We start from the raw sequence: 20,397 nt of genomic DNA, 5'->3' as shown, positions 1-20,397 counted from the left end.
GGTGCTCTTTATTGAGGTATGAAACATTGAAAGTAGAGGTCTACATAAAGAAAATTCTTAATTTAAATCTCATGGTGTTAACTTTGAAGTGTTCATGAAATTATTAAAGTGAAGATAATAAAAAGGCAGATATACGATTCTAGGGTTTCATGAGATACTTGGTCCATGTACATATTCAGAATTATTTGACATAGTAATGGAAATTAAAGATACGCTGAAGTTGGCAGGGAGTGGTAGCTCACACCTGTAATCCCAGCACTTTGAGAGGCTGAGGCGGGCAGATCACCTGAGGTCAGGAGTTCAAGACCAGCCTGGCCAACATGGCGAAACTCTGCCTCTGTTAAAAATACGAAAGTTAGCCAGGCTTGGTGGCATGTGCCTGTATTCCCAGGTACTCGGGAGGCTGAAACCAAAGAATCACTTGAACCCAGGAGGTGGAGGTTGCAATGAGACGAGATCATGCCACTGTACTCCAGGCTGGGTGACAGAGCAAGACTCCATCTCAACAAATAAATAAATAAAAATAGAGACACACAGAAGTAGGTGAGATTGTCTAGACAGGGGAAAGTGTAAATGAGGAGAATGAATGACCTTGGGCAGGATTTGAAGGAATGACAACACTTAAAAGTTTAATAGAGAAGGAGAATCTAGCTAAGAAGATGGAAAGCAAACAAGAAAAACACAATCCTGAAGCATGTCCTGACATGAAAAAAAAAAAAAAAAAAAGGAGGAGGGGGGAAACAAAACTTTTAAAGAAGACTGGAAAATTTTATTGAGGCTACTGAGTGGTTAAGTAAGATAAGGACTGAAAAGTGTTATTTGGATATTGTAACTGGATATAGTTATAATTGGTGAGATTAGCAGGGACCATTTCAGTGTAGCACTGGGGTTGAAAATCAGAATGCAGTGGGTTGAGAAGACAGTGGAAAGTAGGTTAAAAGTGGTAATGTACAGAACTCTTTCAACAAGTCAGGATGAGAAATGGAGGAGAAATATAAGAATATAGCTACACAGAGGGACATAGAGTCAAGAAATGGTTTAAATATTTACATACTTAAATGTTGATGAGAAGGATCCCATGAAGAGAAAGAGGTTGAAACTAGAGGTTAAAGTAGGGATGAGATTCAGGTGGAGGAAATGACCTCTTATAAGAAACAGAACCCTTATTTGGTGACAGTAGTGCCATCTGAGTTTAGATTCAGAGGAGGAGGGTATCTGGGCTCATCTAGAGTTGGGGCTATCCGAGTAAATGCAGCTGACAAAGGGTCAAGGGCGCTAGAGTGTTAGCAAGACAGCAATTGAAATATGGATGCAAGAAATCGAATGTACGAAGGACAAGGACAGGAGGAGACTGGTATATCAGTAGAAAGAAGAGAGATCAATGGCCTAGAGAACCAAATGAGTTTGAAAGATAGACATGGCAGAAATAGTAAAGCAGGAAGCCTTGAAGTGTAGGAGGATGTGGCAGATATTAGCCTGGCCCCACATTGCCCGCCTCCTGGTGTTCAGGTTTTTGTGGGATCCTATTCCCTCCCCAGACCAGAGGCGATGATAAAGCACCATGTTATCTCAGTAATAAGTGGATGAGGTGAAGTGAAGGAAAGAGACAGTGGGAATGGGAAGAACAACTTAGAGAACCTATCACTTGCTTCTAAACAACTAGATACAGCAAAGGAGATGGAATATACACGATTATGTGCACATGATTACATTATGTAAGCCTGTAAAGGCTGTCTTTAGGGGAGACTCTCTCTCCCTTGCTGGCTTTGAAGAAGCAAGCTGCCATATTGTGCACTGGCCTATGTCACGGGCCATGTGACAAGCAACTGAAGATGCTCTCTGGACAGCAGCCAACAAGAAATGGAGGCTTTCGGTCCAACAGCCTGTAAGAGACTGAATGCTGCTAACAACAACATGAATCCCGAAGCATGTCTTGACATGAAAAAAAGGGAAAAGAATATTATTTTAAAAGAGTGGAGAAAGTTATTGAAGTTGCTGAGTGGTTAAGCAAGGCAAGGACTGAAAAGTGTTACTTGCATGTAGTAACCGTACATAGTAATCATTGGTGAACTTAGCAGGGACCATTTCAGTGGAACACTGGAGTTGAGAACCAGAATGGAGTGGGTTGAGAAGCCAGTGGAAGGGGTTCCTTCCTCAGTCTAGCTTTCATTGAGGCTGACGCCCCAGCCAGCATCTTGGTAGCAGCATTAAGAGACCCTGAAGCCAAGCCTGTACCTCTAACTCATAGATACTGTGAGATAGTAAATGTGTTTTGTTTTAAGCTGCTGACTTTGTGATAATATGGTTACAAAGCATATATAGCCAATGCAGAGGATGTCTTCAGAGATAGGAATGTCAGACCAGAAGTGATGACAAGCACTGGGTTATGTCAGTAGTAGGTGGATGAGGTGAAATGAAGGAAGGAAACAGTGAGAATGAGAACAACTTAGAGAATCATGTTTTGTTTGTGTTCCATAATGACTAAGAAGTTATATATGCAATGAACTTCAGACTTTGACAATGCATGATTAAACAAAAGGTATTATTGAGGGAACTGTTGGCAGTACACATAAGGAAGGATGTGGTATTTTACTGATAATCAAAAAATGAACACAGTAATAGGCTATCTGTGTCTAGGATAAAGCCATAATCACAGCCCACTCTTTTGGAAGCCCAATGTAGTTATTGAGCTTGGTCATTTGACATGTCTGTGTTTGTACATAGCTCTGTGACTTACCAACTATATGACTATGGGAAATTTTCTTCACTGAGTTTTTGTTTCTTGTGTATAAAATGTATATATTTAACGTAGGGTTGTTATGATGATTAAATGAGATAATAGATGCAGAACACTTGTCACTGCACCTGGCATAAAGACTTAAATATAACTCTTTCTACCAGCTTTTCACAGGAGAAACTCCTACTTCACACACACACACATAACTTGATCAAATGAATTCAAAGACTAGAAAATATCACATAAGAGGTCAAAGAAAGATCTTAGAAGAATCTATTTTTAAAAAATCATCCAGGTCAGGCATGGTGGCTCACACCTAAATCCTAGCACTTTGGGAGGCCAAGGCAGGTGGATTGCTTAAGGTTACAAGTTCAAGACCAGCCTGACCAACACGATGAAACCCTGTCTCTACTAAAAATACAAAAATTAGCCAAGTGTAGTGGCACATGCCTGTAATCTCAGCTACTCAGGAGGCTGAGGCGGGAGAATTGCTTGAACCCGGGAGGCGGAGGTTGCAGTGAGCAGAGATCACGCCACTGAAATACAGCCTGGGAGACAGAGCAAGACTCCAACTCAAACACACACACACACACACACACACAAACAAACAAAAACAAAAAAACCTCATCCATCCATACAAGTAGAGTAACACAAAAGAAATTGAGAAATTAATTATGTCCCAGCAGGGAAGACGGAGAAAAAGGCCGATTTTAAAAGAAATGAGGTAAGACTTGATTACAAACTTATAGAACACAACACTAACTTTCAGAAATATGATCTGATTTTCCCCTGAGGAGATACTAAATCGGCATCCATACCTCACAAGAGCAACATACTTTTAATCCCTTCTTTTTTCTAACTGTGAGTGAAGACTTTATTTCAGAACTATGTTGTACTTCCAGATGTAGTGCTAGCTTTCAATTGGCCTCATATACAGTGCTTGTCACTTTTTCAAGATGAAAGTAAAGCTATTCTTCCTCAGGTGCTTATTAATCATTGTAAGGTATTGTTTAAAAGCAATAAACAATGCACACATGGTGATTAGCATAGGATTATTTTTCACAAGAAAATAAAATCTGGCTCAATATGTTTTGGATTCACACTCACAAGGAAAACCCACCATGTAATTCTCCATCTCTTTATCAAGAAGAAAGAAAGATCACCTGTTTTAAAGGGCACACAATCCTGATATTTGTATTAATTTATACTTATAACTATCCAAAGAAATTTCAAGAACTAGGTATGTTTGAGAATATATTTTTTGGATATTTTAAATAGAAAAATCACATTTTATGTAAGATAAAAAATCAAAGCACCAAAAGGTTAAATTTCATGGAACCTCTGGTCTTATGCAATACAAATAGGTCTTAAAGTATAAAAGCTTTCTCTTATATCCAACATTTATTCTAATTTTTTGCATATAAAAGTATCTGTAATGTGTACCAAATGCCCAGGTGTTTACAACTATTAATAAATGAAAATGTTTGTAGAACTTCATGCCTTTGGGCAGGACATAAAATTTAGAATACTTCCAACAAAAAACTGAAGAATTTCTTTATGAGTAAACCACATTTGGAAAATAAAACAATACATACAATTCACAAATTTTAGAAAAAGACAGAATTTGCAGTCATGCTCCATACCACACAAATAATTTTTAACTATGTCACATGCTATTAAATCAGATATTGTTGCCTTAGTTTCAATAATGTCTTTGGTCCAAAATTTGACACGACAAGTTTTTGTTTTAGTCTGTCAGAACATTTTTACAGAAATGTATCTGTCCCCTTCTAGACTACATGACCAAAAACACTATTGCAAATACACATTTTAAACTAGGTTTAGACATTTTTATAACACAGCATTTTTCCAAGATAATTATTTATAAGATAAGGAATGCTTTAAATGGTTGACAATATTTAAATTATCATATATTTAGGTTTGATCTAACTATATATTTTTGAAAATATGAAATAAAGTTATCCTTCAAATTAAAAAAAAATGTTTTACCAGATAGTGTAACTGCCTAAATTGTACACAATTTAGTATTGCTGAGGATTGGTTCTGTGTCTTGATTAAGGTAGCTTGTTTTGAATAAATGTCTTAGTATTTGTACACTATTCTTGAGTTAAAAACATCTAGAAACAGAGCATGTTTTCATTCAGTCATTAGCAAATATTCATTTGCATATTTTGTTTTAGTGGCTAAGTTGCCAAACATTTAGCTAAATGATACATACTAATTGAGGAGTTAAACTTTCCTACAAGGTGGTCTTGATATGAGTCAAAACCAGGAAATTAATGCTTAGTTTCCAAAACACCTAATGCACACAAAAGTAATTAATTCTATAGCTGTGTAGGCTTTCAATTCTGTGAATTTATAATGTCTTCTATATTTTATTAATTGTTTACATAGTTTAAGGTATTATACTTCCTTATAGTATTTACACAGGTTTGAGATACAAATAATTTAATTGATGTAATCATTAATTACTGAATCATCCCAGTTGTGATTGTTCTGTTTTATGAGGTAATTTCACGATGTAGACTGTTTTCCATTATTTTATAATTAAGTACCATTTCTGCACACCCTCTCATCCCATTAGCTCACCCTTGCAATTCCATGGAAGGAAAATGTATTAATAAATTTCACCACTTGCAGCTGATACAGGTATTACAGAAAATTGGCACTTACTAAAGAAATATTATACAAATAACAGTTTAAGCCATTACCACTAAATAAAGCTACTTTTTAAGTGAGTTTGATTTGACAAGATGCAATTCCAAGAGACATAACTTTCAGGCATCATAAGAAATCCACATGAGACTCCTGTTGCAGGCACCCAGGGATCTCCATCTCAATTCTGTCCTTATTACACTGACTCCAGTCAATGTTCAGAGAGCAAATCAGTGAATTGAGGTCCAGTGGGGTGTTAACAAAGTTATGGAGATTCAAAATACATATAGGATACAGGAAGAGGCTATGGAGATGGCAGTAGGTTACAGAGCCTGCAGCTGTAGACAGATGTAGTGAATGCTGCAGATGGATTATTCCATCATGATTCGGACATGATAAAGTACCAATTATAGACATTTAGTAAATGTAGACGCCATCTGCTAAGTGCTGCTTCTCCTAAAGATTTTAAATCTAGCAACAAAATTTTATCCACTTGAATTAAAAAGTAAATGTAATACATAAAGTAGAAACAGTAAGGCATAATTAATACATAGTCCTTAATATCTGTTTTATAATGAATTAATTATATAGTAAAATAGTTATACCAAATCATGAATCAATTAAATATAAATTGAATAGAATTGAAACAATTATAAAATTGTGGTTATTTCATATGAATTAAACCATAATTAATGTATCTGCACGGTAACTTTAAGAGAAAATGTCATGGGAATGAAGCTTGAAAAGATGATACAACCTAAGCAAACAATGCACCTTTTTTGGCAAGTTTACAACTGATGCATTTTAAAATACAACTTCGCCAAATATCACTCCTCCCTTATCCAATATCCCTCCCCAAAGTTCCTTGCTCTGGAGTCAATACTCTTGGGCATGGTCTTAAGCATGCCACATTGCTGTTGTTGATTTGACCAAAGACCTCTCAAGATGCTCCATTCTTGAGGGCTTAGATGTCATCTCCATAAAAATAATTCTGCCATCTGCCTGTAGGTCAACAACTTACTTCTCATTTCCCATAAACGCTCAACAAATATTTTGCAACTTCTCTAAGAAGAATTCTATTTCAGAAAAACTTAAGCACTTATAAATGTAAAGTGAGTAATAGGTCAGCAGGGATCAAATGATAAAAGCTCTTATACGTTTTTCCTATAGAATCTGGACTGGTTCTTAATTGACTATGAATTCATTGAATAATTTTATGCAGGGGAAGCATATGAAATGAGTTGTGGTATACAAAAATTCATTTAGTGGCATTGGGCATAATGGAGTAGAGTTGAGGGAAATAAATTATAGGCTTGGAAAGCTTAGGGAGTTGTTGCAGTAACGCTAATAAGAAATGATACGCCCCTAATATATAATGGACCTAGACAATGATCATCAATAGCTGTTGAACCCATTAGATAGATGACATAGGAATTTTTTAAGTGAATGGGTTAGTATAATAATGCTTAAAGTCATTGAGAAGTCTTATCGTTACAATGAGAGAAATAGCCATACATTACATGTTCCCAAATATGATGAAATAGAAACCACTCATGGAATATTCTTGCAAAAATACCATTCAAACCTCGAGAACTAGATATGAGTTTACAGAAAATACAGAGATACAGAAACCAGTTTAAAGATACTAGGATAATACAATCAAACCTGCAATGTTGAGAGAGATCCTAAAGGACAAACTACCTGATTTCTTCAGTAAATAAATAGGGAAGAAAAACAAAAAGGGGCTGGGTACGGTGGCTTACTCCTGTAAATCCCAGCACCTTGGGAAGACAAGTAGGCAGACCACTTGAGCTCAGGAGTTCCAGACTAGCCTCGCCAACATTAAAAAACCCCATCTCTACTAAAAACACAAAAATTAGCCAGGCATGGTGGCATGGCATGCATCTGTAATCCCAGGTACTCGGGAGGCTGAGGCATGAGAATTGCTTGAATCCAGGAGATGGAGGTTCCAATGAGCCAAGATCGTGCCACTGCACTCCAGCATGGGTGACAGACTGAGATTCTGTCTAAAAATAAATAAATAAATAAATAAATAAATATTTAAAAAATAAAAAAAAATTTTAAAAGGAGGAACCTCTCTAAACTAAAGACGAATCAATAAAGTCATGTCAACCAAATGCATTGCATGGATTTTGCTTAGTTCCAGATTTGAACAGACCTATTATAAATATATATGACAATCAAGAAAATGTAGTGGACATATGAATATATTTCATAATGGACACAAGAATAAATTATTAAGGAATTATTATTTTTATGATGGTAACGATTTTGTTCCTATGTTTTAAGAATTTTTTCCTTTTAGAAATGCATAAATTTTACCAAGGAAATGATATAGCATCTGGTGCTTATTTTAATATAATCCAGTGGAGGGATAAAATAGGGAGGAATATACATTAAATAAAATTAGCCAAATGTTGGTAATTGTTGAATTTGAGCGACAGTTACATTTTACTGTGTTTAAAATTTTCTATAGTAAAAAATTTAAAATGTTTGTTAAATAAAAGAAGCAATAGCTGAGAGGATGAAAAGAAGTATATAATTTTGAGCAATATTTAAGAGGTACTATGCACAAGACATAATGGCCAATTGTACCTAAAAGAGGAAGTGAAAATGGCTCATAAATTTTTAGACTTGTGATTAGAAGTATGAATGTACTGGCCAGGTGCAGTGGTTCACGCCTGTAATCCTAGCACTTCGGGAGACAGAGGCAGGTGGACCACCTGAGGTCAGAAGTTCAAGACCAGCCTGGCCAACATAGTGAAACCCCGTCTCTATTAAAAATACAAAAGTTTGCAGGGCATGGTGGTGGGCGCCTGTAGTTCCAGCTGTTCGGGGACTGAGGCAGGAGAATCGCTTGACCCTGGAAGATGGAGGTTGTAGTGAGCCGAAATCCTGTTACTGCACTCCGGCCTGGGAGACAGAGAGAGACTCCATCTCAAAAAAAAAACAAATGTACAAATGTACTGTTCATCGAGATGGAAAGTACATGTGGAGGAGCAGATTTAGAAGTAAAGATGACCAGTTCAGTTTGGGATCTGCTGACTTTGAAATACTAGCTGGATATCCAAGCAAAAATGTCCAAAGAGAATACCAAAAAGAGCCAAGGATACCAATTTCGGGTACACAAACATGTAAAGGAGATGTAGAGAGGAGGTGAAGGCTGAGGAGTTGTATCCAGATAAATAAGAAACCAAGTTGAGACTGGAGTTACTGAAACAGGAGAAGACATAGTTTCAGGGAAAGGAATTGGTCATAGTGTCAATTAAATAATTAAATGTTAATTACTATATATCTTTAGTTTTAGCAACTAAATAGCAAGTGGTGCCAGTTCAAGACCACAAACTGAGCCTATAAATTTATCTCCTCTTTTTCCTTGTATTCCACTAAAATAAGATTCAGTAGTCCTCCCTTATTCAAGATTTTGCTTTCCAGGGTTTCAGTTACCTGTGATCAAACTCAGCCCAAAAATATCAAACAAAATATTCCAGAAATGAACAATTTGTGAGCTTTAAATGGCACATCATCCTGAGTAGTGTGATAAATTCCCATGCTGTCCATTCTGTCCCACCTGGGATGTGAATCATTCCTTTACCCAGTGTATTCACACTAAATACTCTACCCACCCCTTAGTCACTTAGTAGACATCTCAGTTATAAGATGAGATGGTCCTTAATTTACTTACTAAAGCGCAAGAAGAGCGGTGCTGACCATTTGGACATGCCAGAGGGAGGCCTGAAAGTGCTTCTTTTAAGCAAAAAGTGAAAGTCCTCTACTTAAGGAAAGAAAAAATTCATATGCTGAGGTTGCTAAGCTCTATAGTAAAAACAAATTTATTTGCGAAATTGTGAAGAATGAAAAAGAAATTTGTGCTAGTTTTACTGTCACACCTCAAACTGCAAAAGGTATAGCCATAGTGCTTTCATCTTAGATTTAAGATGAAAAGGACATTAAATTTGTGGATAAAAGACATGAATAGGAATGTGTTTCAACTGATGACAGTCATCAACTGGGGGTCTTGAAACATAGCCCCAAGGTTAAGGGAGGGCTACTGCATAACAATTTAAAAGGGCAGAGGCAAACACAGAGCTGTGAAAAGAACAAGAAGGGGTTTATCAGTGGATAAACTATTTCAACACATTTCTAGAAAGTGGAAAACTAGTGGAAGAGTGGAGCTCAATAAAGCAGACTGGGAAAAGATGCAGTCCAGAATAAATATGGAGAGGCTGCAGCCAAGGTGGGAGCCATTCTGTCTTTCAGAACTTGGGGGAGGTTATAGACTCAAGGATGCCAGGTATGATAGGCAGCAGAGTACAGCATAATACTAAACACAGAAACAGTTACTGAAAGTCTGCTACTGATTTCCCTTCCTTATATTCAGAATACACAGCAACCAGGTGTTACCCTCTGGGCAAAAAAAAAAAAAAGTAGGAAGGGTTGTGTGTTTTCAAAATAAATTTAACACTGTACAAAATGAGTAACTGTGGATGTTGGAGTACCAGGAAAAAAAAAAAAAAAAAAAAACATTCTGAGAGTCATGGTTCCCCAGGGTAATGGCAGAGTAGGGAAGAAGGCATGGTCATGGGTCTGGAAACAAAAGGTGACCGACAGAGCTAAAAGGTTTAGATATGAGACACGGAAATGTAGTTAAGATCACTATTCATAATAAAGAGCAAAAATGGAAAAAAACTAAAATAAACTCCCACCAACTACTTTGTGACACTGTGGATTACATAAAGTGATAGACCCACAGAAACAGAAAGACATGAACAGAGGCTGATAATAAAATATTGAAATGTATCACCCACTGGCTTGGTAACTGGGCGTGCTATATCCTGTATTTACTAAAGTAATTGAATTGGTTATTGAAAAACTTCCTATATGCACAAATAAAAAGATCTAAGACTCCTGCTTCTGGTTAAGATGGAGTAACAGGGATCAGATTAATCAACTCTCTGAAACAATTAAATAGTTAATATTGTGATATTTTAACACTGGGAATTAAAACTGGACAAATTTTTTAGGCATTGCATATCGAATAAGTAATCAGAGGACACTGACCCTGAGAGGGGGAAAACAAACAAGGTAAGCCCTGTGACTGTCCCATTTTAGTGCCCAGACAGATTTTCTAGGCAGCAATGCAGGGAGGGAGAATTGAGAAAGAGTTAAGCATTAACTTTGAACTGAAGAGAGACATGGGGTCTAGAGAGGCCAAGGGAACTGGTGTTCAAAAAACAGAGTACTAGAGAGGAGTCCGCTGCATGCAGAAAACTATGGAGATCCACAGAGGGATACCCTCCAATTCTTCAGCTGCATATTTAGTACAAAATGCATACTGGGAAATTACCTGAGAAAAAGGAAGAACCACTTGAAAGAAGTAGGTCTTTAGAGCTCACATAGGCCTAAGAATAGTTGGTGTTACAAGAGCCAGAGGAGAACACCTCATAATTCAAGGAAAATCAGGTAGTGTTCATTTTTTTCTAGGCAAACTTAGAATAGTATTGCCTTAGTAGTGGAGAAAATAAGATTTAGAATAAAAATAGTTCCAGTTTCACCTAACAAAGTTTAATAGCAGGCTTGAAAAGATCAAACTATTACTAAGTAATTTAACTGTACTTCAGAGCAAAGAATATTTATAGAAACATAACGCCAAGCATCTGACAAGGTAAATGTCACAATATTTAGAATCTGTCTGGGTCAGTTTGGGCTGCTAAAATAAATTACCATAGACTAGTCGGTTAAATAACAACTATTTATTTTTCACAGCTCTGAAAGGTGGCATGTCAGAGATCAGGGTGCCAACATTGTTAAGTTCTGGTAAGAGCCCTCTCCCAGGTTGCAGATGGCCAACTTCTCCATGTATCTCCACATGGCAGAAAAAAGTGAGCGAGCTCTCTGGAGTCTCTTCGGTAAGGGCACCAATCTCATCTATGAAGGCTCCGCTTCCATGCAGAAACTACCTACCAAAGGTCTCACCTCCTAATACTATCACATTAGGAATTAGGATTTCAACATATGAAGTTTGTGAGGACACAGACGCTTTGTCTATAACCAGAATCTAATAAAAATTATCAGGCATACAAAAAAGCGAGAAAATATGAGCTGTAAAAAAGATAAAAATCAACAAAATCAGTCTCAGAACTGACACACGTAACAGCATCAATACACAAGGACACTAAGATAGGTATTAAAACTGTCTATTCCCTATGCTCAAAACTGTGCAAGAATGTAGAGAAAAATCAGGCAAAAAACAGACTGAAGAGATTTTAAAAGCCTCAAATCAAAATTTAGAGATAAAAATGAAATGCTTAAAATTAAAAAAAATACATTTGATGAGGTAAACAGCAGATTAGACATTTAGAATTATCTAAATGTCTAAAAGATATAGAATTTATCTAAAATGAGAAAGAATAAAGGCTAAAAAATAAATGAAGAGAGCTTCAGTGAGCTGTAGAACACCTTCAAGTGGCCTAATATATAGAGAGAGTCGTTGAAAGATGGGGAGGAGGAAAAAATTGAAGATATAATAACCAATAAATTAGATGAACTCTATAAACCTACAGATCCAAGAATTTCAATAGACCTCAAGCACAATAATATGAAGAAAACTACACCAAGGTATATTAGAATCAAGTGGCTTAAAGATACTGATAAAGGAAAAATATGAAATGCAACCAGAGAAAAAAGACACATTATATACAGAAGAACAACATAAAAATGAGGGTAATTTCTCACTCGAAAAATGTAATTAAGAACATAATAGAGCAACATCTATAAATACTGAACGGAAAGAACAATCTGTCAACTTAAAATTCTATACCCAGCAAAACTCTCTCTCAAAAACAAAGGTTAAAAGAAAACTTTTTCCAATATACAAAAGCTGAGAATAAAACTATCACCAGCAGACCTTACTGCAAGAACTGTTAACACAGGTTCTTCAGGCAGAAGAAAAATCATATCAGATAAAAGTTTGGAATCACACTAAAATACAAATAGCAGTAGAGACTTTTTCTGATATACAAAAGCTGAAAATATAACTATCACCAGCAGACTCTTACTACAAGAACTGTTAACACATGTTCTTCAAGCTGAAGAAAAATCATATCAGATAGAAGTTTGTATTTACACTAAAAAATAAATAGCAGTAGAAATGGTAAACATATGGATAAATATAAAAGCCTTTTTTATTTTAAAATCTCTCTAAAAGATAAATATCTACCTAAATAAAAAACATTAACAATACCATACTGAAGTGTATAAAGTACAGGGAACACATGTACAAAGGCTGGAAAGGAGAAATGAAAGTATATTGTTTTAAGGTTTTTAGACATGAGGTGGTGTAATATTAACTGAACATATAATGTGACAAGTTAAACCCTAAAGTAACTATTAAAAAAAGAATATGAGGTAATAAGCCAATAACAGAAATAAAATGCAATAATAAAAAATGATCAACTCCAAAATAGGGAAAAGAGTAAAAAAGGAAATAAACAATAGATAGGACAAATAGAACACAAATAGGTAATGGATTTTATACCCAACTGAACTACTATTTATATCAAATGTAAAGGGTTTAAACATCTTAATTAAAAGGCATAGGTTATCATATTGGCAAATATAAACAAAACTCAATCCTATGTTGCTGTACTTTAAATACACAGAAATAGGTTAAAAGTAAATGAATGGGAAAAAGATATATCATGTTAACATTAATCAAAAGAAAATAGGATTGGTTATATTAATAATAGAAAATTTTAGAACAAAAAAATTACTAGGAATAAAGCAAGACATTTCATGATGACAGAAGGTTCAATTTATTAGGAAGACGTAACAATCCTAAATGTTTATCTACCCAACAACAAAGCTTCAAATTATACAAAGCAAAAACTAATAGATCTGCAGGAAGAAACAGACAAACCCCTATTATACTCAGAGATATAAATATCCTTTCAATAGTTAACAGAACAAGTAGATAGAAAACCAAGAAGAAAACATAAGACGTGAACAATGTTAATTGACCTAATCACACTTTCATAGAACACTCCACCCAAAACCAGCAGAGTATACATTCAATTGTACACAGAATGTTTATCAAAATGGACCATTTTCCTGCCCACAAAAAAGTGTCAAAATTTTAAAAATTCTATGAATATGAAATGTATTCACTAAAAACAATGGAACTGAGTTAGAATCAACAACAGAAAGTCTTCAAAAACAAATCCCCAATTATTTGATCACAGAACTTAAATGAGGGATTAGAAAGTGTTTTGAACTGAATGAAAATGAAAGCATGACATTTCAAAATTTCTGGAATGTGGCTAAAACAGTGTTAAGAGGAAAATACCTACATTAAAAAGAGAGAGAGACACATCAGGACAGAAAGAGGTCTCAAATCACTGACCTCAGGTTTCATTTTTGGAATCTATCAAAATCAGAGCAAATTAAACCCAAAGTAAGCAGAACAGAATTAACAATAAAGATCAGAGAGGAAATCAATTAAATTACAAAGAAAACAATAGAGAAAATAAATGAAACCCAGAGCTGTTTCTTTGAAAAAAAAAATCAATAAAATTGATAAACCTACAATCAGATTGATTAAGAAATAAGACAAAAATATGCAAATTACCACCAATATCAGGAATGAGATGTGACATTATTACCGATTCTATAGAATAAAAGGATAACAAGGCAATCGTTATGAACAACTTTGTGCTGATAAATGAAATGGACAGATTCCTTGAAAAGTAGAGGCTACCAAAGCTCACCATGCTGTAAAGAGTTCACAGCTGCCCTGTCTCCAGAGAATTGTTCTTGGCAGAATGGAACCTGCCTACCTGGGGATGCATGACTCCTAAGGGGAAAACCTGCAAATAATAACCAACTATTAAAGGGATTAAAAAATTAATCTCTCTACATTTGTCTCAAGTTGGAACCAATTCTATGGTGCAATTCATGCTCCAAAGCCCCCTTGGAATCAGGCTGAAGCTAGATCCCGCTTCCAGCCTTATTTAAGCTTCCTTCCCTGGCCATATTCTGCTGTTCTCAACCTCTTCTTCCTTAGTTCTTCTCAATGAATTACTTTCCAAGAATCCGTTTCAGCCTCTGCTTATAGAAAATCCTACCTAAGATAGGGCACTAGAGGGAGGCTATAAGGCAAAAGAGAGAGAGAAAGGACTTGCTCCCCAGCAATGACCCCTTATCTTGTGTTATGGATTAAATTGTGTCCCACAAAAGGATGTTAAAATCCTAATGCCAGGACCTGATTTGGAAATAGTGTTTTTGCGGATGATCAAGGTAACGTGAGGTCATCAGGGTGAAGTCTAATCCAATATGACTGGTATCCTTATAAAAAGGAGAAATTTGGATGCAGAGATAGACCTGCATAAAGGACGGATACAGAGAGATCACTACCTACAAACCAAGGAGAAGAACACTGGAGGCTGCCGGAAGCTAGGAGAGAAGCCCAGACACACTGTGCCTCATATCTCTAGAAGGAGCCAACCCTGCCAACATCTTAATTTCAGACTTCCAGCCTGCAGAACTGAGATAATAAATTTCTGGCTTTTTGTTGTTGTTGTTTGAGATGGAGTTTTGCTCTTGTTGCCGGGGCTGGAGTGCGATGGCGCGATCTCTGCTCACCACAACCTCCGTCTCCCGGGTTCAAGCGATTCTCCTGCCTCAGCCTTCCAAGTAGCTGAGATTCAGACATGCGTCACCGCGCCCGGTTAATTTTGTATTTTTAGTAGAGACAGGGTTTCTCCATGTTGGTCAGGCTGGTCTCGAACTCCCGACCTCAGGTGATCCACCCACCTCGGCCTCCCAAAGTGCTGGGATTACAGGCATGAGCCACCAGGCCCTGGCGAATTTCTGTTGTTTTAAACCACCTAGTTTGTGGTACCTTGTTAAGGCAGCTCTAGGAAAGGAATATATCCTGTCAGTAGCAACTGGCTTCAGCCTCCAATCTTCTTCCCACACGGCCATCATCAGCTTCATTTCATCATCTCAGGTTATCAACACCTGCTGGGCAGCAACCCTATCTACACAGCTCTACCAGGGCTCTCCAATAAGCATCTAGGTTCTATTAACCCCAACTCTTCCCTCGTCCTCAATCCCTAGGGATGGGAGTGGCTACCTGCAGTAGTGTTCCCCTTTCGCCTTTTCAGTTCCACTTAACTAATTCCTCATCTGTAATTTGCACTGTGAAAATAGCTAGCGTGGTTTATTTCTGACAAAGACCCCTGAGTGAAAATCATCTCATTCCGAATTAAGAGCCTGAATCCATAACATACCTTATAAGATCCCATGCAATGTGGACCCTGGCTATTTCTCTGCCCTTGTTTCTGCCCAAATATTGCCTCGGTAAACACTTTTCCTGACAATGTATACAAAATTATTATTTCTCCCAACCCCAGCAGTCTTTGGCCATGCTCCCTTTTCTCTGCAGCATTCCTCGCCATCTGGTATAATCTATATCTGTTTGTTACTTGTCTTCCCCACTAGAATATGAGTTCCATGAGAAAAGTTTTGTTCACTGCTGTGTCCCCAGGGTCCAGATCAGGCTCTGGTACACAGTAGGTGCTGACTTTTGAAAAAAAGACTAACTGTAGAAAACACCCTAGAAGCAGTCCTACCATTTTTGCGTCCATTTATCTGAATTATAACCAACCTTTAATTTGTAAAGGATATTGACCTCGCTTTGCTGGCCGTCCTTCGTTTGTGGAATCACACGTTAGTAGCAAAGTCTGTTGCACTTCCTTAGTGATAGTGCACTTTAAACTGTGTGCTTTCTTCTATTTCACAATTTACTTTTTGAGACAGGGTCTTGTTCTGTCGCCCAGGCTGGAGTGCAGTACAATAATAGCTCACTGCAGCCTTGATCTCCTGGGCTCAAGTGATCCTCCCACCTCAGGTTCCCAAGCAGCTGGGACTACAGGTGTGCTCCATCATGCCCGGATAATTTTCCTTATTTTTTTAGAAATGGGGTCTCACTGTGTTGCCCAGGTTGGTCTTGAACTCTGGGACTTAATCTATCCTCCTACCTTGGACTCCCCAATTGATGGGATTACAGGGGTGAGTCACTATGTCTGGCCCAATTTAAAGTTTTTTTTAATGCAAATATTAGCTCCATTTTAAACCTTTAAAAATTATCAACTCCATCAAGATCAGCCACTCAGCAGCATTTATTGAGAGGCTGGTTGCTGTGCTAGGAGTTGAAACTAAACTATGTTGGGGTGTCCAAAGAAGGAAATGCAATTCCTGCCCTTGTGGAGCTTATAATCTCATGAATATTCAACTTGCACATATGTAAACGTCTCAGGTATTTACCAATGATGCACAAAAGAAAATAAATAAAATATAGTATCTATATACTTGTTAGGTGAGGTGCAATGGTTGAAGGGTCATTCAAACTAGAATAACTCTTAGAAGAGGTTGTTGTTAAGCCTAAATTTAGAGAAAGAGACAAAGATGGATAAGTATGAGGGAGGAAAGAAAGGGCACTTGCAAAAACAAAAGTGAATGACAAATACACGGAACTAACTTAATTAGTTACCTGGAGTCTATAAACGAAAAGTCTGCGAATTTGGCCTCTAGCCTCTGAGTTATCTATTCTGCACTTCTCCTCAAATGTATCAAATTATATTCTGAACTCAAATGGTCCTAGACTTTCAACAGTGGTTGGAGACACTTCGCACTCCTTCCAAGTTATCCTAGGTCTCAACTGAAATGTCATTTTCCCAGAGAAGCTTTTTCCAGTCGCTTAATCTGAAATAGATGTTCTTTGTTATTCTATCCCTTAGCATTTCTTTCATAGCCTTTACCATAATTTATAACTGTAATTTTATTTGTTACCTTATCATTTGACTTCTATATTAGATTAATAACTACCTAGAGCAGGGTGTTTGCATTATTTTTCAGTACTATATACATATCAGCATGGTGCCTAACACTTAATATATATTTGTTGAAATGGAATTAAATAGTACATATTTCTGTGAAGGCCAGAAATCCATACATAAAACTGATTCCAAAACTCAAAATAATTTTATTTTAAACACTTACCAAAGTTAAATTGTCCTCACTTCTGATACACAGAAATGTATACTCATATAACTCTCTTGATACATACATATACAAACATATATACATAATTCACATACATGATATTTTGACCTTTACTTCTGAAATTAATTTCAATTTATGTCACATATTTCATTTTTTACAATCAACTAAATACGTTCATGGAAATAATTAATTCTTCTAAAGTAGGGAATATAACTCTGGATAGGACCTATGAGGGAGGGATGGTCCAAGCTGGTGCTAGCTCATACACAATGATTTGGTGTACATTTTAAAAAGGACCCACATCCTCTGGGTAGACACAGACACACAGCAACATAAACTCTGCTTGGTGAACGGAGCCTGGGCAGGACTTCAGCTCCCACTTTAGGTGCTCTTGCACAGGGCATGACCTGCACATAGGTGGCAGTTCTGGAGAGGATTACTCAGTGGTGGTGTGAGCAGATGTGATCTAGCCATCCTTGGGCTGTTCCATTCCTTCTAGAAAAGGCCAATTTGATTTGTCTGGATTATTTTCGTCAGGAAGGGGTCCTTTCTTCTTTTCACCACTCTGTCTGTTTAGCTGAAGAGGGAGACCTCTCCAATGAAAGAGGACCATTTTTCATGTTCAAGTGTATGCATGGCTATCCTCTGTTCCTTCAGCCTCCAAGGGGGCTTTCAAGGTTTAATCTAAAGAAATAACCCTGTGTTGATTCTTGATTCCTAAGAAATTATGCTGTCAGTCTGGTTGTAGGCAAGGGTTGCAATTTTCCCTCTGGAAAAAACGAATCAGAAGTTAGTCCATTTGTGTAACACTGCTTAGTAACTGTTTAGAAATTATATCAGTAACACTAAGAATAAGCTCAAGCTATCTCCTAAGTGACTCAATTTATTGACTTTCAAGACAAACAGTAGATGAAATCAATTCTAGTTTCCATATATCAAAACTAACAAGCATGTCTTATTTCAGTAATCTTTTATAAACTTTCTATATCTTAGGGTCAAGGGTTATAACAGATGCATAGTATTTTAAAAACAAAATTAATTTACCTTTAAGTGTCCTTAGTCTTGAAGTATAAGCCATAAGAAAGGCCTGTTTCAAAACTACTAACATGAATTTATCAGAGTAGGAGCTCAAACCACTGAAATATGTTTTTAGAAGGATTTTTACTTTGGAAAAGGAATATAAACTTGGCATTTGGGAATAAAGGGTTGGATAGTGGAAAGCACCCCAGATTGGGTTCGAGTCCTTTTTCTCAAACTATCTAATGAGATGAAACTACGCAAGTGATTTAAATTTGGTGGGATTCATCTTGAGATCTATTAATGAGTTTAAAGTCTTAAAGTGCTTGCAGCTGTCTGATTAATTTTATATTAAAAGTCCTCAAAGCAGAAAGAATATCAGATATAAAAAAAAAACAAAACAGCCTGTGAGATCCTAAGTGGACTTACAATCACGTGTATGAAGAATCATGTGTATACAGCAGACCCTGGGGAAAATGTTAAACGTGTCATCGGGGCCCTACCTTAGCTGAGGACTGGGCCAGACATCCTAGCAGATTCTTTTCAGTTATTCTGATGTGTCACCTCTTTTGGGAAAAACCTAACTTCACTAATATCCAGGTTCAGCAAGTGAAAAAGACAGAAGCCTTACCTAGCCACCGTGACCACTTTAAAGAAGTGATTAATTTAGTCAGCTGCCCACCTCAATCATCACCAACTTTTGCAATCGCTTGGCGAAATCAATGTCCAACAAGTGAAGCAAATCCAAATATGGTGAACATTCCTCCATTGCCAAAATGGGAAAACTGCCTTATCTCCTCATCAAAGCCCATCTTCTGGGAAATCAGCTTCTCTGTTAAATACCCAAGTGGGCTAGAAGCACATTTTGTGTGCAACCCTGTAGAAGCTCGTCCTGATGCCAACTTGCAGGGATCCAGTAAACCTCAAGTCACCGCTCTTGATAACGTAGACATCTTTTTAGAAACACTGTATTTATACAGACTTTGTCTAGCTGGGGAAAAGGTTAATTTATTTGTATACACGGGGATAAGTAGAGCACAGCGCTTCTGGACGCCCTTAAACTTGCAACTAATTCTTTCTCCAGATCTAATGCCTCTGTTTCTACTCCCGGGGAATCTCTCCCCAGGGACTGCGCGCGCGTGCGTGCGTGCGTGTGTGTCTGTGTGTGTGTGTGTGTGTGTGTGTGTGCTTTAAAATGATCACTAATTCCGCGCCCAGCTTCTCTCCGTCCACCTGTGGCCCAAGAACCTGTGTTCCCAGATGGCACCAGCGGGGCCTGGCTTATTCCAGAACACATGTGGGGCCTTGAAAGGTGCCTCGGGGACTAACCCGCCCAAACCGAGGCAAACACTCTGGGAGGCCGACTCCGGCTTGGCTTGTGGCCCGACACACCGCCCCACTCCGCGCACACGTGTCTGTGACACTTCAGCGGCTTGCAGGACCTCCAGCGAGGATGTCTCCAAACCATCTCAGCCTACTCAACGGCATCTGGGATGTCCCCCTGCCTCTAAGTCAGACCCCAAGAAAGATCTTTGAGGACTTGAGCTTCACATTGAAAATCAGTGTGGAAAATGGGGGTGTCCGTGCGGCTGGGGGAGACAAAGGGGCCCAAAAACTCCCTCCCGTCCGCTCCAGCCCACTTAGTTCACCCTCCCACGGGGCGAGGGGCGGGTCGGGGGGCTGGGGTGGGGATGGCCCTGGAAGGGGTCCCTCCCTTCCCACCTCCCACGGCCCACCCTTACTTACTTTCTCTCGGAGCCTCTGCTTGGCCGCCTTTAGCCCAGGCGATGCGGAGGGGAAGCGGGGAGGAGAGAGGAGCCTGCGGGCTGCAGCAGCCGGGCAGTCCCGGAATCTCCGGACTGCGCCCCTGCCCCAAGCCCGCC

The 20,397-nt window shown here is 37.9% G+C and overlaps 1 long non-coding RNA gene across 1 annotated transcript; it reads right to left on the bottom strand.

The window, feature by feature from the left end:
• Positions 1-17,456: 17,456 nt before the first annotated feature.
• Positions 17,457-20,397, bottom strand: LOC105544593. The gene is made up of 2 exons (XR_001006792.1): positions 20,261-20,397; positions 17,457-18,266 (listed from the first exon to the last, which is right to left on the bottom strand). It is a non-coding gene; the product is annotated as an uncharacterized LOC105544593 (long non-coding RNA).

This window comes from Mandrillus leucophaeus, unplaced genomic scaffold, assembly GCF_000951045.1.
Source record: "Mandrillus leucophaeus isolate KB7577 unplaced genomic scaffold, Mleu.le_1.0 Scaffold301, whole genome shotgun sequence".
NCBI classification, from domain to species: domain Eukaryota; kingdom Metazoa; phylum Chordata; class Mammalia; order Primates; family Cercopithecidae; genus Mandrillus; species Mandrillus leucophaeus.
Note: the sequence above shows the minus strand (reverse complement) of the source record. Positions and strands in the feature narration are given on the sequence as shown.